This window comes from Pteropus alecto, unplaced genomic scaffold, assembly GCF_000325575.1.
Source record: "Pteropus alecto unplaced genomic scaffold, ASM32557v1 scaffold48, whole genome shotgun sequence".
NCBI classification, from domain to species: Eukaryota; Metazoa; Chordata; class Mammalia; order Chiroptera; family Pteropodidae; genus Pteropus; species Pteropus alecto.
The window spans coordinates 3,823,956-3,847,642 of record NW_006442110.1 but is presented as its reverse complement, the minus strand read 5'-3'; the positions used below and the strand labels follow the sequence as shown (position 1 = coordinate 3,847,642).

General features: G+C 36.7%; 1 protein-coding gene across 1 annotated transcript in view; it reads left to right on the top strand.

Moving 5' to 3' along the window:
• Positions 1-23,687, top strand: part of CNTNAP2 (contactin associated protein like 2) — a 1,631,342-nt gene that overhangs the window by 543,332 nt on the left and 1,064,323 nt on the right. The gene's annotated exons all lie outside the window — the stretch shown is intronic.

The window sequence follows — 23,687 nt, the reverse complement described above, 5'->3', positions numbered from 1 at the left end:
GACCACTCCAAATAGGATCCCCCAGAGACTTATTTAATGGATGGAGAAGGTCAGTACCTGGTATATTAGCACCAGTGAATGGAGTTCTCACAGATTTTAAATTGCTTAAATATAAGCATTTATTTCAAAAACATAAACAAAATCTACTAGGTACAACCTCCTATAGGATTTACACTCAGGGCTATAGGTAACAAAAAGGTACTTTACTCTGAATTCTACAATGAGGTAAGTGAGGTATCAAGAATAGACATTGCATTATGTCAGGTGGCGTGTGAGAAGTAAAAATAAAGTGCCCTGGAAATGCATAGAAGGACACATTTTCCTTCAGGAAGAACAAGTAGAGGCCGCATTTATTTGCGCAGTGAGCAAACATTTACTTAAGGCCTTTCATATAGGGAATGAAGATGCAAAGTTCAACCAAATATGTTTCATGGAAACACTAAATTTTCTGCAGACATTGAAAGATTTATTTAGACATAAAAGGGTTTTGTTGTCAAGATATGTATAGGACTATACAGAGAATTTTCAGGGTAAAACGGGCTGTTCAATTTGACTGAAGAGTTTGGTTGGGCCCAGAAATATAGTGGGCTGATGGTCAATGCCATAATAGAGAGCTCAGGTCTGACATGCATTTTAGGATTTTGAAATTGTTTTTCCAGCAAAGAGACAGACGTGGTTAAAGCAAGGCTTTAGGAAGTTTCCATTGTCAGTGTCACGTGGATTGAAAGTGGCGATCCAGATTTAAAAACGACTTCATCGTCCCAAGCAGCAGATAAGGAGGATTCTAAATGCGTCACGGTAAAGAGAACACAGTGGAGAGTGAGATGCAGATGATTCCGATTCTATTGTTCTTGCCATTTTTTTTTTAGATGTGGGGAGGGAGGCCGATGTGAGTCTCAGTGGCCAGGCTGGAAGACCTGTGATGTCATTAACATCCACAGAAAAGTGATGGGAAATACATTTTAATGGACAGATGATTAGTTTAAAATGTGTTGAGTTTAATGTGTTGTATTAGTTTCCTATTGCTGTATAACAAATGATCACAAACTCAGTGGCTTAAAACAACGGCCATATCCGAGTTCACGTTTCTCTAGGTCAGAAGTCCAGGTAGCTGGGCTGGATTCCCTGCTTCAGGTGTCACAAGGCAAAAGTGACTGTGTTGACCAGACTCAGTCATTTAGAGACTTTGGAGAGGCCTCTGTTTCCAGCCTCATTTGGGATAGGTGGACAGTCAATTCCTTGTCGTGGGACCAAGGTCCCTGTTTTCTTCAGCAATGATGAGCCTCCCGCCCAGCAGATCTCTCTCATACTTTGACTCTCTCTGACTTCTGCTACCACTGTTAGAAAACTTGGATGATTAAATTAGATCAGATGAGATTAGATTAGATTAGATTATAGTGTATAGATAGTATATAGTGCTATATAGTCATGGAGGTACTGCTTCATCTAGTTCATCATATTTCAATCTCGAGACTCAGGGCAGAAAATCTTGAGGGGCCCTTTCAGAGTCTTGGGTAAATAATGGGCGGTTGGAGGCGCACTCGAGAACTTAAAAGAGGGTTGATGTCGGAGGCGCAGATGGAAGACTTAGCCTCCCGGAAGTGATATGAAGAGATTAGATTAGATTAGATTAGATTAGATTAGATTAGATTAGATTAGATTATAGTGAATAGATAGTATATAGTGCTATATAGTCTTTGAGGCACTGCTTCATCTAGTTCATCATATTTCAATCTCGAGACTCGGCAGAAAATCTTGAGGGGCCCTTTCAGAGTCTTGGGTAAATAATGGGCGGTTGGAGGTGCACTCGAGAACTTAAAAGAGGGTTGATGTCGGAGGCGCAGATTGAAGAGTTAGCCTCCCGGAAGTGATATGAAGAGAAATAAATGATATAATCGAGGAAGATGACTTATATTGAGAAGACAGGAAGGAAAATTCTGAGATCCTGCAGGTTAGAGAAAAATCAAGTCCTAGTGAAAAGATGTCGGTGTCATTCGGGCAAGTAAACGCCAGGGATTGAGAGAGGGAGGTAAAATAAGAATCGTTATAATTAACAAGGCCAGGTAACTCTGAAGTCAGGATGCTCACCGTGCCATAGCACAAATGTTGAAAATGAAAGAGAAAGAAAAACTGTGAGCCTGGGACTGATGCTTCCTTTATCCTCTTCACTGATGCTTAGGGTACACCTGCTCGTGTGGCAAGTCACTGCATCCGAGGGAAGGGAGCATGTCCTGTGTTCAGAAGAGGGGGCGCTGACTGCAGTCGTGAGAGAGGATGGGATGTGAATAGGATGAAACGAAACGCAGGGCACGTGGGCAGTGTGTTTGTCAGAACACGATGTGAGCAGCGAGGAGAGGGCTCACAGGGTAAGGGGCAACACCTCGATGTGCATAATCTCTTGTTGGCATGTCTCTGGCCAGGCACAGAGATGGCGCATGTGCTTCTTTGAATCTATGGCACATAGTCCTCGATGACTTTGAAATACATAAACTAATAAAATACATTTGGGAGTTGATGTGAATTAAAATGATAAATTAAATTAAGCAAATAATGGGAGGTGGTCTGTGCCTACAAAAGAAAAATAAACTGTTAGTGCCAGGGATTGGTCTAGGAGGAGCTTGATAGATCACTTTTTCCAGAAATACAGATGCATATAATTTTAAAGATATAATCATGAAATATTAAAAGAATTGTAAAAGTGGCAGTGAATTATTTAGAAACAGTGTCCCTGTATGCATGATACAATATTCAGTTGGGTGTTAAAATGTATGCTCCAAGGAAAGGCTTGGTAATTTTATGTGAGCTGCATACTTTCAAAGACTGCTGGAATGCAATTTAAAGCTCTTAAACTCCTTCATCTGGCTTCCCTGTCTCCTTGCCAAGCTCCCTTTGATTTCAAAGGTACTTCATTCCCAGAATGAGAAATAGATGGTAGGAAAGTTTAATCCTTCTAGGCGAAGGTTGGGAACAGGTTTTTCAATTTACAGATACAAATCCTACCTTTGGACTTCGGCATTGTTCACTTTTACCTGTGATAAATCCATTAAAAGTGGCCCACACCTTCCGACTGTGTCTTCAGGTTCCGTATGAGCAGGCAGTTTTCAAGATGGCAAGGGAAGCAAGGGAAGAAGGGACCGTGCAGGAGACAAGCGGCTCCCCTCCTCCGTCCTCTGTAAAAGAGACAGAGCTATCGTATGTCTGTTTATGTTTTTAGTCACAGAAAGCAAAAACTTACCGATCCTACTTTGAGATACTAATGATTTATTTGCTAGGAAAACAATATATTTGCTTCAGGTTTATTCATCATGCTCGCTCATGAAGGGAAATTTAATCTGTCCTCGGGATCCTAAATCTTCTCAAGTCTACAAATGGTTATCGAATGTTTTTGGCTAGACCCTGCGGTTGGCGCCGGGGAGATGTGGAGGTGAGTAAGATGCAGCCCTCACCTCCAGGGATTTTCAATCTACTCGGACGAAGACATAAATACGTATTTTCTTTCTGAATGGAAAAGTGTCTTAAAGCAAAATAGATAAAAAATGCTATAAATATGCAAAGTATGATATGGTAGCCACATCACATCTTTTGGTTGCATGAGGTTAGATATGAGTAAATATAAAAAAAAAATTACGTATCCAATACAACAAACGCCACTTGGCAGTAATCCATGTTCTTACAGAAGAGCCTCATAAACACCACTTCTCACTACACTTTATACAAAATTGTAGAAAGAGGTTTAATCAATAAGAAGCAGCACTCGTCTGGTCTGAAGTATCTGTAAAGTGGCAGAGACACACGAACCCCAGGCTCAGTGATGTTCTCCCTCTTCCCACCCCATTCCCCATATTCACCTCCCGTTGTAATCGAGAGGATTCAAAGAAGCTTCCTTTCAGTGTCACAAGGCCCCCAGGGTGCCCCTCTCAGTTCTCTTGCCTCCAGTCTCAGCATTCCTTCTGGGATCTCTGGAGGTGCCAGTGCCACCCAGTGGCTCAGACATCTTCTTACTTCCGCCAGAAGCTCAGGAGTCAAACAAGAAACCACAGACGGAGCCTTGAGATATAACGGACTGAGAAGACCCGGCCAGTGGGCTTGTGGGAGGTTTTCTCTGTCCTTTTCAGTAAAGGAAACAGTCATAGTGTCACGGGTCTGCAAAAGAGGACCAAAAAAAGATGGGATTCAGTTGTTGGCATCAGAGGAAAGAGCAGGTGGCCCTTGAGCTCTGAAACCAGACTGGTGCTTCCCCGAGCCATATCTCTTGCATCTAAACTCTCAGGATAGAGAAGCGTGAAGGAATAGCCGATATAGACTTAGAGTACCGAGCAAATCACTGGGCATAAGGCGGGCCTATCCAAAACTGATAGGCGAAGAAGGAGCTGTTTGCTTATAGAGAAGTAGCAAAAATGGAAGGAGGGAGGGAGGAAGGGAGAGAGGAAAGAAAGAAGAAAGATGGATGCCCAGGGATGGACGTTAATTGTCCTCGTTTGGGTCATGCACAGCACTCTATACTCTCTGTCTATCGTGATATTGATTCCCCATCAGGAAAGAAGCAGCCCCACCATACCCAGAAGGAAGAGTTTTCCAGAGGGAGTAAGGTTGCTCTTCCTGGAAAAAGGAGGTGAGCGATGTTGGAAAGTTTGTACCATATACGACGTGATATGTTCATTTAAACTGTTGGATTAGCCCCCCTATTATTAACACAGACTAACTGCAATATTTGAGAATGAGAAAAATAAAGAGCAGAAGTCATCTTTAAAAGAGGTGGCTGGCCAGAATAATGAAAGCTGTATGTTTTCATATTTTCAGGTTCTAATAAGTCAGGAATTAAGTCACTGTGGACACAAAATAGGTCAATCTTATTTATCAGCATGCTATCGTAAATTGGATGACTCTTCATTATCCCTTCCTGCTCCATGATTCTACAAACACCTATCAAAAGCTTTAATGGTCATAGGTGGGACACCAGTTTTGTGTCCCACATTAGCCATTGCAATAGAATAGGGTAAGCCTTTGTGACTGCTTGGGTGCGTAAATATTTCAACAATATGTTTGCAATGCATGTGAGACAGTGTCCTACCTGGAGGGACACAGATGTGTATCGCCTAAGACTCGTTCTGTGTTTTCACCTTAAGCTGCCTTTTTATCAAATATGCATAGAACAGGGATGAGGTACTACTTCAGCCTGGCAGTAGGATCCAGTTCTCGAGTTTGAGTCTGTTATGTCTACAGAGATGCCTTTCTGGCCACTAAAATTAAGGCCTCCAGGTGGACATCACTTAAAGCGGACAGCCTCCCCAGGCCCCTTCACAGTGGAGCAGAGAACACGATGCTTGAGGCACAGATTCTGAGCGGCTTCCGCTATTTCAACTCCAGCTCTGCCACATCCTGTAAAGGGGGTACAATGATAGCACCTACCTCATGTAGTTGGTGTAAGGATTAACCCAGGTGAGATTTTTTCAATGTTTAGAACAATGGCCGGCACGTGGTAGGTACCATAGACAGGCCTGCTAAATAAAGGAGTGAATGAATGAATAAATAAGAGAATGAATAAATTTCCTCTAGAATTTATTAAGAGCTTTTGTTAATTATTATTTTCTAACAATTAAAATTATATTAACATTACATACTCATTATAAAAAGTTTGGAAATTAAATAATGACTAATACAAAAAATAAAAATTACCCAAAACTATAATTTGTGATTAACAACTAACCGATAATATTTTAGTGTATGTTTTTCTACTTTTACGCACAAAATTGGAATTCTACAATATAACCGAATATATCCTTTCTAATGTCATTTTCTCATAATTTTAAGCATAATCTTAAAGACTTACATACTATTAATAAGATATTTATTAAAACGATTCCCTATCATTAGACAATTTTCTATTATTAGATATTGAGATGAATTCCCTTTTTTTTTCAATTTTACATAATGCTGTAATAAACATTCTTGATATAAGTCATTGCCCACCATGGGAGGAGTAAGAATGCCTAGAAACGAAATTGCTGGAACAAAGGGAAAAAAAAAAAAACACTTCTTAAGGTATTTGATAAATATTGCCAAAATCACCTCTGGAAATGTTACGTTAATATACATTTGTAGTATAACCACTGCGTCTCACAGTGACAACCTAACAGTGTTTCGCCCCGGTCGGTTCACCTTAATTAACCCACACCTTGGCACCAGCCGAGCCGAGCCCTCCCTGCCCTGTTAATGCGTCTTTCTCTTCTCTCTCCTTGTCTCTGTCTTCTCTCTCTCTGCATTTTCTTCTTCTTGCCTGTGCTTTTTGTCAGAGTCCAGTTGCTGCTGAGAGATATGTACTGTGATGTTCCTCCCAGCATTCATAGAATTTAACTTCACGATGCATCTCCCCCGCCCATGCCACCACTATGTAATTAAGAATCTCTCAGACTCTTTAAGATCTGCGTTCATTGCTCTGTTATTTTACATTTGCTGGTGGCCTGGGTGCTGGAGGACCACCAGAAACCTACATTTTGGTTTGAGTTTTAAAAAGAAAGAAATTAAATTTTTAAAAAAGTCTTGGAAAATAGCAAAATTATCGATACGATGTTACTGCAGCCTACAAAGTTTGTTACTTTCCATTGGAGACCGAGTTTATTACATAAGCAGCATGTCATATGTGTCTTGCCATCTCTCAAGTATATTCCCTAATGTAATTTATTCATTGTAGCATACAATTGTGTTTCTGCCTTAGGGGGTTTATTTTCATCTCCTTATAATATACAAAATTAAACCCCCAAGACCAAAGCATTATATGTTTCAAATAATTCTTCTATAGATATTTGTAATTTATATTTCATGTAATATAACAAGATCCTGTGCATTGATTGAGAGCATGGTAAAGAATGTAAACTAAATTGTGAAGTGTGACTCGAATGCATTTCAACTTAGATGGTTTCATCAATCTAAGATTAAAATGTCCTCAAAAAAACCAGAGCGAGCAGGATTCTGCTTTTTTTAAGCTACTTTGGCTCACCTGTGACTGTTAATTTTTCTTATCATTCTTAGTCTTTATCTTATATTATTCAGGTTTTTTTTTCCTCTAGGGAAAAAACTCCCTGACACACCCAAAAATAAATGAAAGAAAGTACTAGATAATAAACCGACCTCGGCTGCACTGAGTTTGACTGACACCGACTGACTCCTGAGTGCAGAGTTTAGAACCTGCGGGTTTGCGTTTGAAAGCACACCCTGCTCCCAGCCACCCACGTGACCTTGAGAGAATGATGAAACTCCTCCAGTCTTGCAGTTTTTCATCTTTGAAGTACAAATAACATGTATTTCTTAGGGCTATATTGAAATTTGAAAGAAATAACTGGCTTAGCTGAGTGCTTTTCACACACCTAATACGAAGTAAATGGAGACAATAAAAAATAAAATAAAATCATTAACGATAATGTAGAATTCTTTTGCCATGTTTGTCTACATAAAAGAGCAGATCCAGAAAAGAGAGTATGAACAACAGACCTCGTCTTTGTATCAATACCATGCTGACTTAGAGTTAGTCACTAACTTTCACATCCCCTGACAGCCTATTTTTAAGACAAGTGCTTTCGCCCATGAATTAGTGCCCAATGTACTTTCTTGTCCTACCTGATTGTTAATCTATTGATAAGACTGTAGCAAATGCATAAACTACATTGTTTCACTGTTGAGTAAGAGCAACTCCAAGAATTCAGTAGATGTGATCATTCAGATGGGTGCCTTTCATCATAAAGAAATTCTTGTGTATTTGTACATAATATAAACTTCAGCCTATCCATCCAGCATTATATTGCATATTTTAAATAAAATTTTACCTCTCCACAGCAACACATATATTTGTAATTTTTGAACAATTAGAATAACTATTGAGAGCTAAAAAAAGTTAGTGATATGGTTTATCATTTCTGTATAGTTTTCATTTATTCGCAATATTTTTTTTCTCATTTTCTCTCATATTCTTTAAATAATCTTATTGATTCTTGTATGAAACAGTTTTAATAATTGCATTGAATGGAAAAATTCTCTACTAATGTATGATAAGAATGATCTTGTCTTTAACCCCAAATTCAAATAAAAAGAGACAGTGTTACTAATGGAGCATGATGCTTTTTACGTTTATTTGAGTATTAAACTAGTGACACTAATTTTGAAAGGGATCCGATTTACCTACTAAGAAGTTTATACAATGCTCTTATGTCAAGTTTCTTAAGAAGTCCAAAGAATTTTGCATAACATGTTTTTCCACATTTCTTCATTAAACACCAGCACATTTGAAAATAAAAGATAGATGTTGTCAAGTATAGTGGTTTTTTATTTTGTGTGGCTCTTATGAAAATACATATTTGCGTGGAGAAAGAAAGTACTCTCTTTGGAATAAGACTCATCCGAGTTCAGACTGAGTTCTGCCTTTTATTCTCCGTGGCCTGGGCCAGTCACCTGAAGCCTCCAAGATTTTGTTTTTAAACACACATAAAAATGGGAATTTTGCTAAATATAACATATAAGTCTATTATTATATATGAGTCATTGAATATGAACTTTTTCTGTTGGTATTTTATTTATGGGAATAAGACTAACAATAAGCATCCTGTTATATAAAAAACTTACAAAAGAAGATAAGAAAATCATTAAGACATCCGCAAATAAATAGACTAAGGCTATAATGAGATTATTCTATTAGTTTTATAATTAGTGTGGGTATGTATGTGAGTGGAAAATATTCAACATCACTAGCTAACATGCGAAAAGGTAAAACCGCAGTGACAAACCCTTTTACATTTAAAAATAATAATAATAATAAATAGAACTGGTAAAGATGTAAACTTATTATATATCAATTCTGGGCCATATTATTCATACATTTACCTACTTTTAATCAATCTATATTTAGTTTTATGTTCTCTTTTTGTAAATAATTTCATAATCTTGGTTATTATGTCTGTTGGATAAAAGCTTCCTACATAATTACTCTGTCCAAAGTTCCCTAACTTTCCCATCTATGAAAATTTAGATGTTCCCAGTTGCAGCTGATTATGAATGGCGGTATAATGGAACAAAAATCCTATTTATTCACATATGTCTTTCCTTTGGGGAGAGAGTGGAATGAGAGCTATTTCTATGGGAAAAAAATATTCCAGTGTTGGCAAGGTAGAGATAATATTTTGAAAGCATGATTACGTTTTGACTATTGAAAAAAGTGTGTTGCCACATTGTCTCAAAAAATAGTGTAGTTGACCACTTCCTCTAGAAAAGCTTTTATGTTTAGTTTTCCATGGCACCGTGTTCTCCTAATTATCTTCCTGCCTCACTTGGCATTCCTCTTCTGTTCCTCTAAATAGTTATTAAACATTGCCCTGTCCACTCGAGTCCTGGACCCTCCTCTCTTCTCTCACTAGGTCATCTCATTGACTGTCATCTCTAAAAACTATCCATATACTGATGGCTTCTAAATTTAGATCCTTATCCCTGACTTCTTCCTGAGATCCAGACTTCTATATATAACCTACTTGGAACCTTGCCTTGAATGTCTAGTAGACACCTCAAACTTAAGGCTGAAACACAACTCCTGATTTTCTTCCCCAAATCTGTTTCTCTAATTATCTTGTTCATATTGGAAACCAACACCAATATACACTAAGTTCCTCAAGCCAAAGTATCTGGAGACTGTCCTTGATTCCTTCACCATGTCACCACCAGACCTCACCCTGAAATGTAGTCCAGCAGGTGTTCTGCTAGTTCTATCACCCACTTAATTCACTCTACGCCACTGACAATATGCCTTACACCAATTCTCCTGTGATTTTTTTCACTTCCGTTACTAGCCCCCGTACTCCCTTACAATTATTCTTCATGTAGCAGTTAGAGTGGTATTTTGCTTCCAACATAAAACAAAGTTAGCATTGCAATTTGACCAGAAGGTGCTAGATGATTACAAGCAGTGTTCATGGAGAATTTCAGAGTATAGCATGCTTTCTGAATTCTAAGAGAACACATATAGTACACATAATATTATATCAGGTACCTGAAGGCTGGTGAGAGGTGGGGTTTTGTTCTCCTCATAACGATAAATTAGTTAATACAAGGCCAGTGTTCATTTACTGCTTAGAGTATGAAAATTCAATTTCCTACAACAAATGTGTTTTTACAAGCTCTGTGGTTATCACAAAGGTAAAGATTATGTTCTTGAGGAATTAATGAAAAACTGTCTAGTTAGCAATTGAATACCTTAATCTGTTGCTCCTTCATCGTGTCAGTAAATATAAAGAAAAGTAGGGAAAATAGGCAAAAAGAGAAATACAGGTTTTTAAACTTATATTAGCTATTTGTCCCTTCTGCCCTTATTTGCAGTACTGCTCATTGTTTTACTCCTACAATCATTGGGTTTTTGGTGTTTTCTAAGAATTGTTGTGAATGAGATGGCTAAGAAAACAATGAGAACATGACATCAAAGTATTTATGTCAACAATCTTGTGTCTTCAGGTTATAAGGTTCCTCATCAAATATTATTATGACTTTTAATTTTTGTCATGGCTGAAATTTTTGAGGTTTATCATTTGGACATCATATCTCATAAGGTAATACAAACTTATTTTTATGACTAGATTGAGATCTGCCATAGGCTGGATGTTTGTGTTCCCCAAAAAGTCATATGTCGAAATCTGCCCCTCACTTGATGGCATTCGGAGGCAGCACCTTTGTGAAGTGATTAGGTCATGGGAGTGGCTCCTTCATGAATGGGATTAGTGTCTTTATAAAAGACCCCAGGGATGGCCCCAGCCCCTTCCACCGTGTGAAGACATTGAAAGAAAATGGCCATTTATGAAGGAGAAATAGGGCTCCCAACAAACGCTGAATCTGCCAGCTTCTTGATCTTGGACCTCCCGGCCTCAAGAACTGCGAGAAATAAATGTCTGTTGTTTATAAGCTACCTAGTCTATGCTATTTTTGTTATACTAGCATGAACAAACTTAAGGCAGGACCCATTTCTTCCTGATTCTGGTCCAGTGGTCTTTCCGTTGTAATACTGTTACTTCCACTTCAGGCTGTATCTACAATTCTATTTTGAAGAGTCAAAATTAGCGATGTGGTGGTCATGGAGATGTGGGACATTTTTTATGAAAGTAGATGACGTTAACCCTAAGGAGGTGAACAAAACATTTTGGGCTTGTTTCGTGTTGTTTTGATAGGGTTTTCGACTCTTTTCTCTAAATCGTCATTCGGTCCAAATTTCAAGCTTGCACTATGGGAAAACCTATTAAAGTGGTTCTTTGTATGGAGAATTAATAGCTTTATGTACATGAGGATAAAATTTATAAAAGATTGTGCAAAAAAACAACCATATTTACAAGGTCTACCTGTTACATAAGTCTATCTCCTAGTGTTTTCCTACTCACTCAGAGCCTAGGAATGTGCAAGTAGTACAGACATTTTCCATTTATATCAAAATATACCTACTACTTTTTTGGTGGAATAATTGTATGTTGCCAAGTATACAAGTACCAAAAATCTCCCTTCTTTAGTGAAACAGAGTCTGTAGTTATCAGCGATGTTTGCTGCCAGAACCTGCTGTGTGCCGTACACCTCCATTGGGATGACGAAGGTTCTAGGCATGAATTTGGGAGCAACATCAGGCCTGCTGCCACCCAGGCACTGGGGTTAGGATTAGAATAAATAACGAGCACAGAAAGCATTGACCAAAAACGAGGGAGTCACTTCCTATGCACGAGTTATGGGGAGATCAGAGAATCCACGATACACATTTGAGTTTGATCTAAAGGATATGTTTGCTTTATTTAACTATATTGATCTTGAAGATAATCCCTTCAGATTTTCTCTCTAAAAAAAAAAGTAGACCTAAAGCAGAGGAAGCCTTTATAACCTATTTTCAAACATATGTAATGACTGCTTCACAGTCTGAGACAGAGTTTACAAATATGAGCAGAGATGTGAGGCAATTTTTTACTTATCTCAAGTCAGTCGAAATCTCTCTCTCAATTATCATGATACATCATTGGAAAATGGCTTCATCTTTTGGACCTCCGTGTGACCTGGCTTGGAAACCATTGCATATACTACAAGATTCTTCCCATATGTCGTTAACCTACATCATTGACAACTCTCATTGTTGCGGGCATTATTGTGTATATAAATGTGTTTATATCAGTTGACTATCATTCTACACACTACAGTTTTGCATAGCTTTGTATATGTTATTTGCATATGTCGTTAACATCATTGCATATACAATAACAGATTTCGTTAATACACAGACAATATGTACATTTATTTTTTGTCATTCTGCGCTTCTTAAAGTGATGTCTTCTATGGCAGAGCCTCTGTACCAGAAAACAATGAGGCTTCAATAAAGGAGTCCCCGAGGCAGATGGCATGGAGATATTATTTGCATCCCTAATTATTTTGTTAATAAAAAATAAACTATATTTAGTTACCAGTGAGGACATTTCCATTTTATAAATGTGCCTCTGACCTTTTACTTCTTAAGTGAAGGAAATGATAATAAATAACCAAACCTTATATCGTACAGAATGCCAGCTGGAGTCTAGGTTTTGATTATATAGATGAGAACCATTTTTGAAATTCATTTAATTTTAGCCCCTTAGCTAAAAGCTGCTACAGAAGTTAAAGGACTTTTCTCCTGTGATAAGTTAAATCCGAATCCTTGAAACTTTCACTTTGAATTGTGCATCCTCTCAGTCAAGTCTCCCGGGTGCCTCTGGAGCACGTCAATGACAAGATTCTCCAGTCCTCACGGAATAACGGAGAAAGCCTTGCTCATTTCCAGCTCCTTGGAAATAGCCTGTGTGCTCACTCTCCTGACCTGCAAAAGCTGATTGCTTCCTGCCGTGTTAAGCAAGTGATTGAAAATGCTAACACACGAGTCATAACTGCAGACCAAGGAAAACTTGTTAAAACTGAATTCTGAATGATTGTTCCTTTCCTAGTTTTGTCTAGGCTGAGTGCTAGAGCTTTGATCCAATCCAAGGATCCTTTGAAGATAATGGCTAAAAATTTCATTGATGAGGGCAACCAAAAGATTTTTAAGAATGAACAAATACCTATTCTTGAATGAGAATCTGCTTACTAAATGTTAAGCAAAGAATGATATTTAGAGTAAAATGTGGTGAGCGTCTTGGCAGAAATTCCAAGTCCTCTTTACTGAAGATCAATGTGATTCGCAATTATCTTCAGTAAAGATAAATATTATTTAAAAATTATTTGTCGTTACAGTTCGATTTATATTTGTCTTTTATGATCTGTGCCTTTTTTATGTATGCAACTGGGGTCAAAGAAACCACAGTCTTGTTTCAGAGCTCTCAAATTCCAGAAGGTCATTTATTTATCAGTTCGTACATTCATACACTCATTTATTACTTAATTAATTCTTATATTCATTCATTTAACAGATATTTTTTAAGTGCTATTATGTCTAGGGAACCATGGTTGATGGTGGTTATTAAATGATAAATAACACTCAGTCATTGGCTTCAAAGCTGATAATCCTGAATCTACTTCAGCACTTGTTCAGGATTTGTTTCAAGTTTGATGACGACTTCTGCAGCTTCACCCTTCCTTCAGTCTCTCCTAGAAATAGAAGTCAGATTCATTTGATAAACCTAAAGATGACTGTTACGTGTTTGAGCTCTGAAGCTCTTTTTAGCCTATCAACTTACCTCTTCCACCCCCACTAAACAATCTTCTTTATGAGCTTCATAGAGAACAATGTATTTTACTCTTCTTTTTTTTTTGTCAGAAACAATAACATTTTGAAAATGATGACATTTTCTGGACAATGCCACTGAACGTGTACTTGGCTACAGCAGTTGGAAAACTATGTCTCATTAACCATATTATTTCCAAAATGGCATAGCGTTCACTCTGAATGTTCACCAGAGATGAAGAATACAAAGTAGAGCAGTAGATCTGCAAACATAAAATCGACCTCTTGCCCACATAGCTTTTAAAAGCATCTCGGTTTGACAATGCTTGCCTCAAACTAATGAACCCTTTGACTTCGATTGCATTTAGAGGTTCAGTGGACAAAAGGGTAGAACATGAAGCTCTCCAGCCTTTCTTACCAGCAAAGATCAAATAGCAAAATATTGCAAAGAATCATGACTTTAGTGACTTTGACTTGATTATAACATTTTTATTTCCCTTTAGTTTTTACACATAAGACCTCATTTCTATGTACATTATAAGTATGTTAAATATCTTTTTTCTAAGTAATAAAGTCTTTATTAAATAAAAAATATTTCTGTACATTCTCCAAATAAATTGTATCCTCAAGTATAAAAAAAAAACCCAGATCTGTTAAAAATTGCTTATGAAAAATTTTTTTTAAAAACCTTAATGGCTGGCATATAGAAGTGCTCTATAAATATTTGTTGAATGAAAAACCAGCAGAGTTATTCATAATGAAAATGGAAATGAGAGACTCTTTAATAATAAAAGTTATATATAGTCAAACATTACTTAACAATAGTATAAATAATATCTCCCCTAATGTTAATAACACAGATCAACCAAAACTTGGATAATAACGGTTAGTGTCAAAGCAATAGGGAGAAAAAACCATTTGATGATATTGCTAATGAATTCAACATCACAGTTCGTATTTCATTTCAACTTAAGTGAAATTAAAAGATATTTAGTCCAATCTCCCATCCTATATAAAATTCTTCTCTAAAAATCTTATTATTATCTAGCTTTCACTTGACTATTTCCAGTAACAGAGAAATCAGTTTTTTGTAATAATCCATTGTTGTTGGATGATCTATTTTAATGTTTTAAAAATTGTTACATTGAAATCTAGCTACCTATAACTTTCACCTTTTCCTAATACCCCTACCTGAAGTAACATATACAAAGGTTCTATTTTCTCTCTGTCATAGTATTTACAGGACATTTATAAAAATGAGACCATAATTTATACTGTTTGATAAGTAAATTTAAAAATTATAGGGCATGTAAATATTCAAGGATTTTTAATCGAACTTACTTATCGTTATTTTATATTGGACTTGTGTACAAGTGTTCTCTGTTATAGCCTGGCCCAGATTAAGCTCCTGTGAAGATTTGTTCTTTATGACAACAACAGAAATTGCATGGTGGTTTCTATGCAGATCAGGAAGCTGATCAAACTTAATTATGAGCTCATGTCAGTTTCAACGGCTATCCAGCCTTTATGCAGTTTTACAAAGCTGTATAGTTCTTGAGACTGACTTATTTTTCTTGCCTCTTATAGCATAATCTTAAGTATAGGGCCAAGCCTCATTTTACTTTTTCCCATGTGAATATCCAACTCACTCTGAATATATTATTGAAAAAAATACCTCCTTTCTCTACTATTTCCCTGTGCTAACATTGTCGTAAATTAAATGCTGATATATACATGTATACATGTGGTTTTGTTTCAGAAATCTATATTTTATGTATTTGGTCTATATGTCTATCCTTACATCCATAATATTTATGTTTTCATTTATTATAGCTTTAAAATAAGCCTTGATAACAACAAGATAAGGGTTGTTATCAGGAAAATGCAACTTAAACCCACCAAGAGCCAGAATGTTTAAAATAAACCCTAAAAAAAAAAAAGCTAAATATACCAACTTTTTGCAAAGATGTGGAACAGCAGAAACCCTCATGACACTAGTGGTGTGTGTGCAGGGACAAAAATCGATTCAACTATTTGGGGAAATTGTTGGCAAAATTGACTAAATTTAAAAATACAAAACTTTCTGGACCCACAATTCTATGCCTGGGCATATACCCAACAGAAATGCATAAAGAGGTGCTCAGAAACACGAACAGAAATGTTGATGGCAGCATTATTCATAATATAGCTCCAAACTGGAAATATCCACATGTTCAACATTAGAATGGATAGAGAGTAGCATATTATACCACATAACATTAGCAACAAAAATGAGCCACCTACTGCTGCATGCAACCACATGGATGAATCTCTGGGGCCGTTCACTGGGGAGGAAGAGGTGAGCATATTTGAGAAAGGATGCAAAGAGAGCTTATGGGTTGCTGGTAATGATTTCTTTATAGATCTGTGTGGTGATTACATGGTTATGTTCATTTTGTGATAATTCCTAATACTATATGTTCATTTTTGTGTGTATATGTAAAGTCTTAATAAAAACACATCAGAAATGTTTTGAATGTAATACTGCAAATATAGTATTATAGTTAGATGCCATAATTCCAACACTATATTATTTATAAAGTAAATTAAGGTTTTATAATTGTTTCTAAGCCTTATGCTTATGCACCTTTAATCATGAAGTTGATGATTAATTTGTTCAAAATGGGCATCTTAGTTTATTGTTGACATTAAAACAAACTGTGCGAGTGCGGGCTTAGGTTTCCAGCCAGTCAAAAACAATCTATATCATAATTCAGTTATCCTATTAGGTCTCTTTTCCAGCTTTATATAATTGACAAATTTCATAAGCATGTCTTTCATGCCTTCGATAATAAAATTATTAAAAATGACAGCATACGGGAAGAAAGCCTGTGCCACATCGTTAGGAAGCTGTCTTCAAGTTGACATAGTCATTAATCAATATATTTGGGGCATAATTATTAACCATTTTTGAATTGACCTAAAACTGTTATCTTTCAGATCACATTTTACCAATTTATACCTACCAGAGGTATTGCCGAATGCTTTGCTAAAGTTAAGTTGGAGATAACAGCTTTAGAATTTATTGTGTTCTGTTAATTAAGAACTTGATCATAAAAAGGAAATCCTTATAACCCACCAACACCATCCCCAGTACCATCAATCCCCATTTCTCTTTTACTCTAAATGTTCATAACCCACACACCAAATTTTGAAGAAGTGTTTTCTTGTCTATTTTTTATAGATTTACTAAGTCCCTTGTTTGTAAATTTTATAGTGTTTTTGTTTTTGTTCTTTTGAGTGGTCTTTACTTTCTAGGCAGCTCCTTTGATAAATATTCAAGAAAGCTAACGTTACATTTATGAATAATGCCAGTCCTTTGGGATATAATCTGAATATTTCAAAAAAGTTAAAGCAGTATGCCTCTGATTATGTCCTAACTCGTCTTGGGAAATAATTTCCTGTACTGAGAAGTTCTCCTACTCCTAGAAGTGTTTGAAAGCAGTTGGCCTTGTTGGACGGGGTAGAAATGAGAGATGAGCCGTTCTGTCTTCTTGTTACCTAACGATATCTGATAAAAATCACATTTTCTTTCTTCTGTTCTTGAATGCTCTCTTGTTTCCACTTTATTTTATATAAGCATTAATTTATCCACATTTCAGTAATGACAGTGGCCCTGCCACTTTTGCTTTTCTAGCTCTTGACTGACATTAATTAATTAATGCCCATGGCTCTCTTTTCTGGCTACTTCTAATCAACAAGTATCTACACTTGGTTGAAGCTCATTTATCCTACTTCGTGTAGGTGGGTCACATACCGCACCTTCTAGCTGTGTATGTCGCATTGTAAATAAAATCTGAGCTCATTAGCAAGCAACGTTTAACACTTCTTAAGATGCCAGCTATTTTTTCTTTATCGATGAGATAATTCTCAATTGCATGCTTAAATATTATTTTTTAATGACACATTTCATCAATGTCATTATTTTAGACTAGTTTTCATTGGTACCTCATAATACATTTTTCATAATATGCTCATATTACATAAGCTTTTCAATGTTCAGAGGGCCTTTTTAATTGAGTTATGTCTTTCAAAGTTTATCTATCAATTTTGAAAAAGTTTTGGTCAGTACTTCAAATGTGTATATCGCATGTTAGTTTTATTCTAGAACTTCTTAGATTTATCATTGAAATTCCCCCTTTATCCTCCATATCTGTTTACTCGCACACATTTTAACAGATTTATTGATGTACACTAATATGTACATATTTAAATGGTACAATTTGGTCTTTTTATATATGGATACACCCATGGAAGCACCACCACAATCAAGATAATAAATATATCCATCACCCCAAGACGTTTTCTTTTAATACTTTGTAACCCTCTCCTTTTTCCCCTCTTTGTCCCCATCCTCAAGAAATTATTGATCCGCTTTTGTTCCTATATATCAGTTTGCATTTCCTAGAGTTTTATATAAGGAATTGTACAGTATGCACCTTTTTTTACCTGGATGTCCATTCCTTTTTATTGCTGAATAGTATTCTACTATTGCATATATACCACATGTTTATCGGTTCATCTGCTAATGGACATGTGGGTTGCTTCCAGCTTGGAGCTATTACACATAAAGCTGCTAGGAACATCATGTGCAAGACTTTATATGTACACATACTTCACTCTCTTTAGTTTTATTCTAGAACTTCTTAGATTAATCATTGAAATTCCCCCTTTATCCTCCATATCTGTTTACTCGCACACATTTTAGCAGATTTATTGATGTGCACTAATATGTACATATTTAAATGGTACAATTTGGTCTTTTTATATATGGATACACCCATGGAAGCACCACCACAATCAAGGTAATAAATATATCCATCACCCCAAGACGTTTTCTTTTAATACTTTTTAACCCTCTCCTTTTTCCCCTCCTTGTCCCCATCCTCAAGAAATTATTGATCCGCTTTTGTTCCTATATATCAGTTTTCATTTCCTAGAGTTTTATATAAGGAATTGTACAGTATGCACCTTTTTTTACCTGGATGTAGTGTGTACTGATGTCCATTCCTTTTAATTGCTGAATAGTATTCTACTATTGCATATATACCACATGTTTATCGGTTCATCTGCTAATGGACATGTGGGTTGCTTCCAGCTTTGGGCTATTACACATAAAGCTGCTAGGAACATCATGTGCAAGACTTTATATGTACACATACTTCACTCTCTCTTGGAAAAATACATAGAGGGGGGAATGGTAGGATTATGTAGTAAGTAGTACAAAGCATTAGTACCTTCATCCATTCTGATAATTCTTTGCCCAGCTATGGATGAGTAGTTTCTTCATTAATCACTACTCAGATGAAGATTCAAGGGCCTCCTGCTGCTTTTGAGCATTATCCCTCCATGCAGCTCCATGCCTGGCATCTACCTCCAGCCACCTTAGTCTCCCCAGCTCACAGGTCCATCTTCTCAAGTCGACGATTCTGCCAGGTTCTCCCTGGGTTTTTTCCTGTGTCTCAAACTGGAAATTCTCTCAAGACAGGCAGCTGGGGAAGTGGGACTCACCTCATTTATGTCTTAAAATTCAAGGATCATAGCCCTTTGTTGCCTCATATCTTATATCTTGCAAACCATTGTTTTATATATTTTGTCTGTTTTGTTTTATTCCCCCCGCCCCCACATAGGAGAGTAAATTAAATTCTTGATAATCCATCTTAGTTGGAAGCAGATGTTCTTGAATTCTAACTTATTTTGTATTTTCTATGGTGACTTCTGTATGAATCCTTCAGTATTACCTTTCAGCTGGCTGGTTATTTGTGAGGTAATTCGTAATTTGTGAATTTTCCTCAGATTAGGTATTTTTCTATCAATGACTATATTTTTTATTTCCAAGATCACATTTTGGATCTTTTTATAAATATTTTATTTCTCCCTGTTGTATCTGATCATTACTGCTATTTTTAATGGATGGCATTACTTATTTCATACATTCGAGAACCTAAAACATCGATTTCCACTGGCCCTCAATTGCTGTACATCTAGAGTTAATTTGCATGGAACTTTTGACTTTATTCACTGACTTTTATAGCATTTTTTTTTCCTGATGATTTGAAATTCTAGTTCGTACACTGTTCTGACAACCAGAATGTCTCCTCCATCCCAACTCCTTTTCTGCTCTGTAGTTTTGTGACTTTCTCTATTCAGCGTCCCAGATTCCCGATCCAGAAACACATTTTTCATGGATGACCCGGTGCCTTTGCCTAGCAGTGTTATTAGGGGACAAGCCAGTGGGTCCCTTTCCTTGGCTCAGATATGCCTGCTTTCTAACTTCTTTGGGTGAATAGTTTCATATAAGCCAGGTTTCCAAGTCAGTAGTAGCTGTTTCAGCCTCTTTTCTTCAGGTAAGTTGGTCCTAAGCTACTCCTGGTTTTCCTCCCTGACCCCACAGTTCCTTTCTCTGACACACACAGTAGACTTGCATTCGCCAGCATTCCCCAGGAGCCAAATGCCCCTCTTCTTTTGTGTGTTCCCAGACCCCAACTCCAGCAGGCCTCAGCTTCGGTCCTACTCGTTATTTTGCATTTGGGTTGCATTTCTCGTGCATGGAGATAATTTATCTTATTTTTGATCCTGGCAATGTTTTCTCAATTTTCTTTTTTATCTATCTTATCGAAAAATCTTATGTATTTAGAGCAGAAGGAGGCCACCAAGCCTGAACTCATCATACCATCTTGCCTGAAAGTCTCTTTTTCAATGTATTCTTCTCATCTGATACATATATCTCAATTAGTTATTAAAAATAGTTCTATATTTAATTGAAAATTTTTCTACCTTTAAAAACGTTTAAGACTCGAGGCTTATAGTCTCTGGTGGTGTAACACCCGCCCAGTTAGTGTCTACACGGGAGCCATTTATCACTAGAAAAGAAGCTCCATGTTCTCTCTTGAACCACCCACTAAGTTCCCTTTTTTCTCTCAGAGGTCCTAATTTACAAATTACACAGCAGAAATGGCTATTATAATGATAAGTTATCACTAAGTTTATAGAGTGCTAGTTTCATCCACTTCTCCAGATTCTCTTGAGTTATAATTTATCACTCAAGTACCCCAGTAGAGTGAGTGTCTAAAAGACAAACACTATGTATCTTCATAGTTTACACATACGTGCACGCATACATATGTGTACATGCACAGGAGGAGGGATGTGTGTATGTGAGAGAGAGAAGGAGAGAGAAAGGGAGTGGGTAGAGGGAGGTGGAAGGAGACGGGGAGAGGGAGAGAGTGTGAGAGAGAAAACACAATATCCTCACTGTTTAGGGCGTATTAAAAGTTCTATATAGTACACATCTTTCAAGTCACTCTAAGAATTTATATCTAATTTTCTACTAGATATTGTTGGTTCTGTTATTTCTAGATAAGAGTTGTTCTTAGGTCTTCTTAGAGTTTACTGCTATTCACAAATCACCACCTCCTCTACCTCCTCTTCAACTTTCCATTTTTTTTTTTCCCTTCGAGCTACTGCAATATCCACTGGGAACACGTTTGCCCTCTTCTACACCCCCCGATATATTGGGGAGCACTTCTACTCTCTGATGTATCATTTTCCTAAGGTTTTGTTGATGAAGGGTTATCATTCTTAATCCTTGGATCAATAGAGGTTATACATTTCACAAGCCAAATGAACAAAGTAATCAACTTCTCCAAATTACATTGCTTGATAGATCAAAGAGAAACAAGAAACTTCTCATCGATCTTTCTACCATGCTCCTCATGAAAGCCTGACATTTGCCCTCCCCTTGAGGTTACTCACTATTCTCTCCACATCCACTTCTACTAAGGAATAAGTTTTAACTTATATTTTTACTTCATTTAAGTTTTTGCCTCCCTTAGAGATGTCAGTAAATTCAATTTTTTAGTGATGAGATCAATGGAATTAAATAGTTGTATGTTAATTGCTTCCATATTGAAAAAATTGTAATACACCAAAAATTGGGTAATTTAAGAAAATTTATTCTGAATTTTTTTTTTCGGGACTAGTTAGGGAAAATATTCTAAATTTTAACAAACAATTGTACATATTTTCTTCTCTTCACTCATTGTACTAATTGCTTGTTTATTTCAATGATCAAACCACCTGTTGCTTTTAGTAACTCACAGATAGAACTTTATACACAATTAACTATAGAATTTCTCCTAAGTTTGGAACCATATATTGAACAGATAGGAAAATAAATTTATAACCTTTTGATGACTGGGTACATTGTCATCCCAGAAATTTATCTATGGCTCCTCCAAAATTTTACGGAATTCTGGGTAAAATAGGCATGTGGATAATATATGGCTATAAGAACTATTAGATACTAAAACACACACAAAAAAATAGCATATAAAAGCCCACAAAATACAAAGCAAAGACAAGTAACTCATATAGTTAGGGAGCAGATTATGAGCAAAGTGATTCAGGAGGTATTACAGACTGGATTCCGCAGGATGCAAATTCCAAGATGGAGAAGAGCACTAGGGATTAATTAGGGAGTGTTTGGAGGGTGAGACCTGTGGAAGGGAAGGGAAGGGAAGGGAATGAAGAGGAACCAGGCTGTGGGAGAAGTCAAGATACAATGCAGTCGCAAAGGGGGTTTCAACCAGTTCTGCAGGGGGCCTTGAGACCGTGAGGACCCCTCCAGTTCAAAAACTTCCATTTGTTCTCTTTCGTTATTTCTTTTCTCCATATTTGTTTCTTTGATATTTATATTGTCTTTCAAATACTGGAACTAATTTATAATCTCTGTTTTAAAGTTCTGGTCTGCTGATTTCATCATCCCTGTCATTTTTCAATCTATTTCTATTGACTGATTTTTCTCTGGTTAGGACTCATATTTACCTGCTTCGTCGAGTGTCTAGTACTTTTTAAAATTTTTATTCTGGACATTATGGATGCTATGTTGTTGAGTTTCTAATCTTTCATGGCCTTCCTTAATGGGTTTTGTTTGAGCAAGGAGTTAATTTATTTATGAGTCAGATTGATTTTTTTTTTTTTTAGGCTAGTTACCAACTTTTGTTCAGATGTGTCTAGAGTAGCCCTTGTTTCAGGAAACAAAAAAACAAAAACATTTTAATCCCTTTCTGAGATCTCTCATGACTGCCTAAGGTTGTTCATCAAGTTCTCTCAATCTTGTCTAGTGTGAAATCAAATTAGTCCCAGCCCTGTGCATCCTCTGGTGATTGTTCACTTCAGAACTCTCTCCACCTGGCCTTATGGAGTCTTGGTCTGCAAATACACAGTCTGGTGTTCACCCAGAGTTCGAACTGCGGAGACTCTTAGGCAATCCTATGCAGATTTCCAGAGCGCTTTCTCTGCACAGCTGCCCCTTCTCTAGTACAATGTCCCATAAATTCTTTTCCTCAATAGCTTTGATTCTGATTTGGCTCCATTTCAGAGATGCTATGGTTTCTGTTTGGGATACTCTCCCATGTGCCATGATCCAGAACATGAACCAGGCAGAAAGCCAGGAGGCTGGCAGTGCTCACCTCATTTGTTTATCTTCTCTCATGAATCAGGGTCCTGCACTGTCTGTTGTCCAAAACGTAGAAAGGGTAATTTTATATATTTTGTCAGGTTTATAATTTTTTTGTGGTGGGAGAGCTCTTCTAACAGCTGAAAGCAGAAATAAGCCATATAAATATCATTAAAAGAATGCTACATCTGTGATGATTTACAAAATCATTTTTATTAGCTTAGTCCTCACTGAATAAATTAGTTTGTCAGCTTTAAATTCATTATTTGAAAAGTGATGCACATATTTTGGAGTACCATAAAATGGATAATTTATGAATATTTTTCTATTATTTACTTCTATTAGTGGCCAAACTTATGCAAAAAAATTATATTGCCTGTTAGCACTAAGCGTTATGCCATATTTTCTGTAATGTATTTATGTACGACCATAGTTATTTTACACAGTGCTATAAATTAAGAGTCTTTTTGTTCTATATTAGTGCTATTTTTCTAATAAATATTT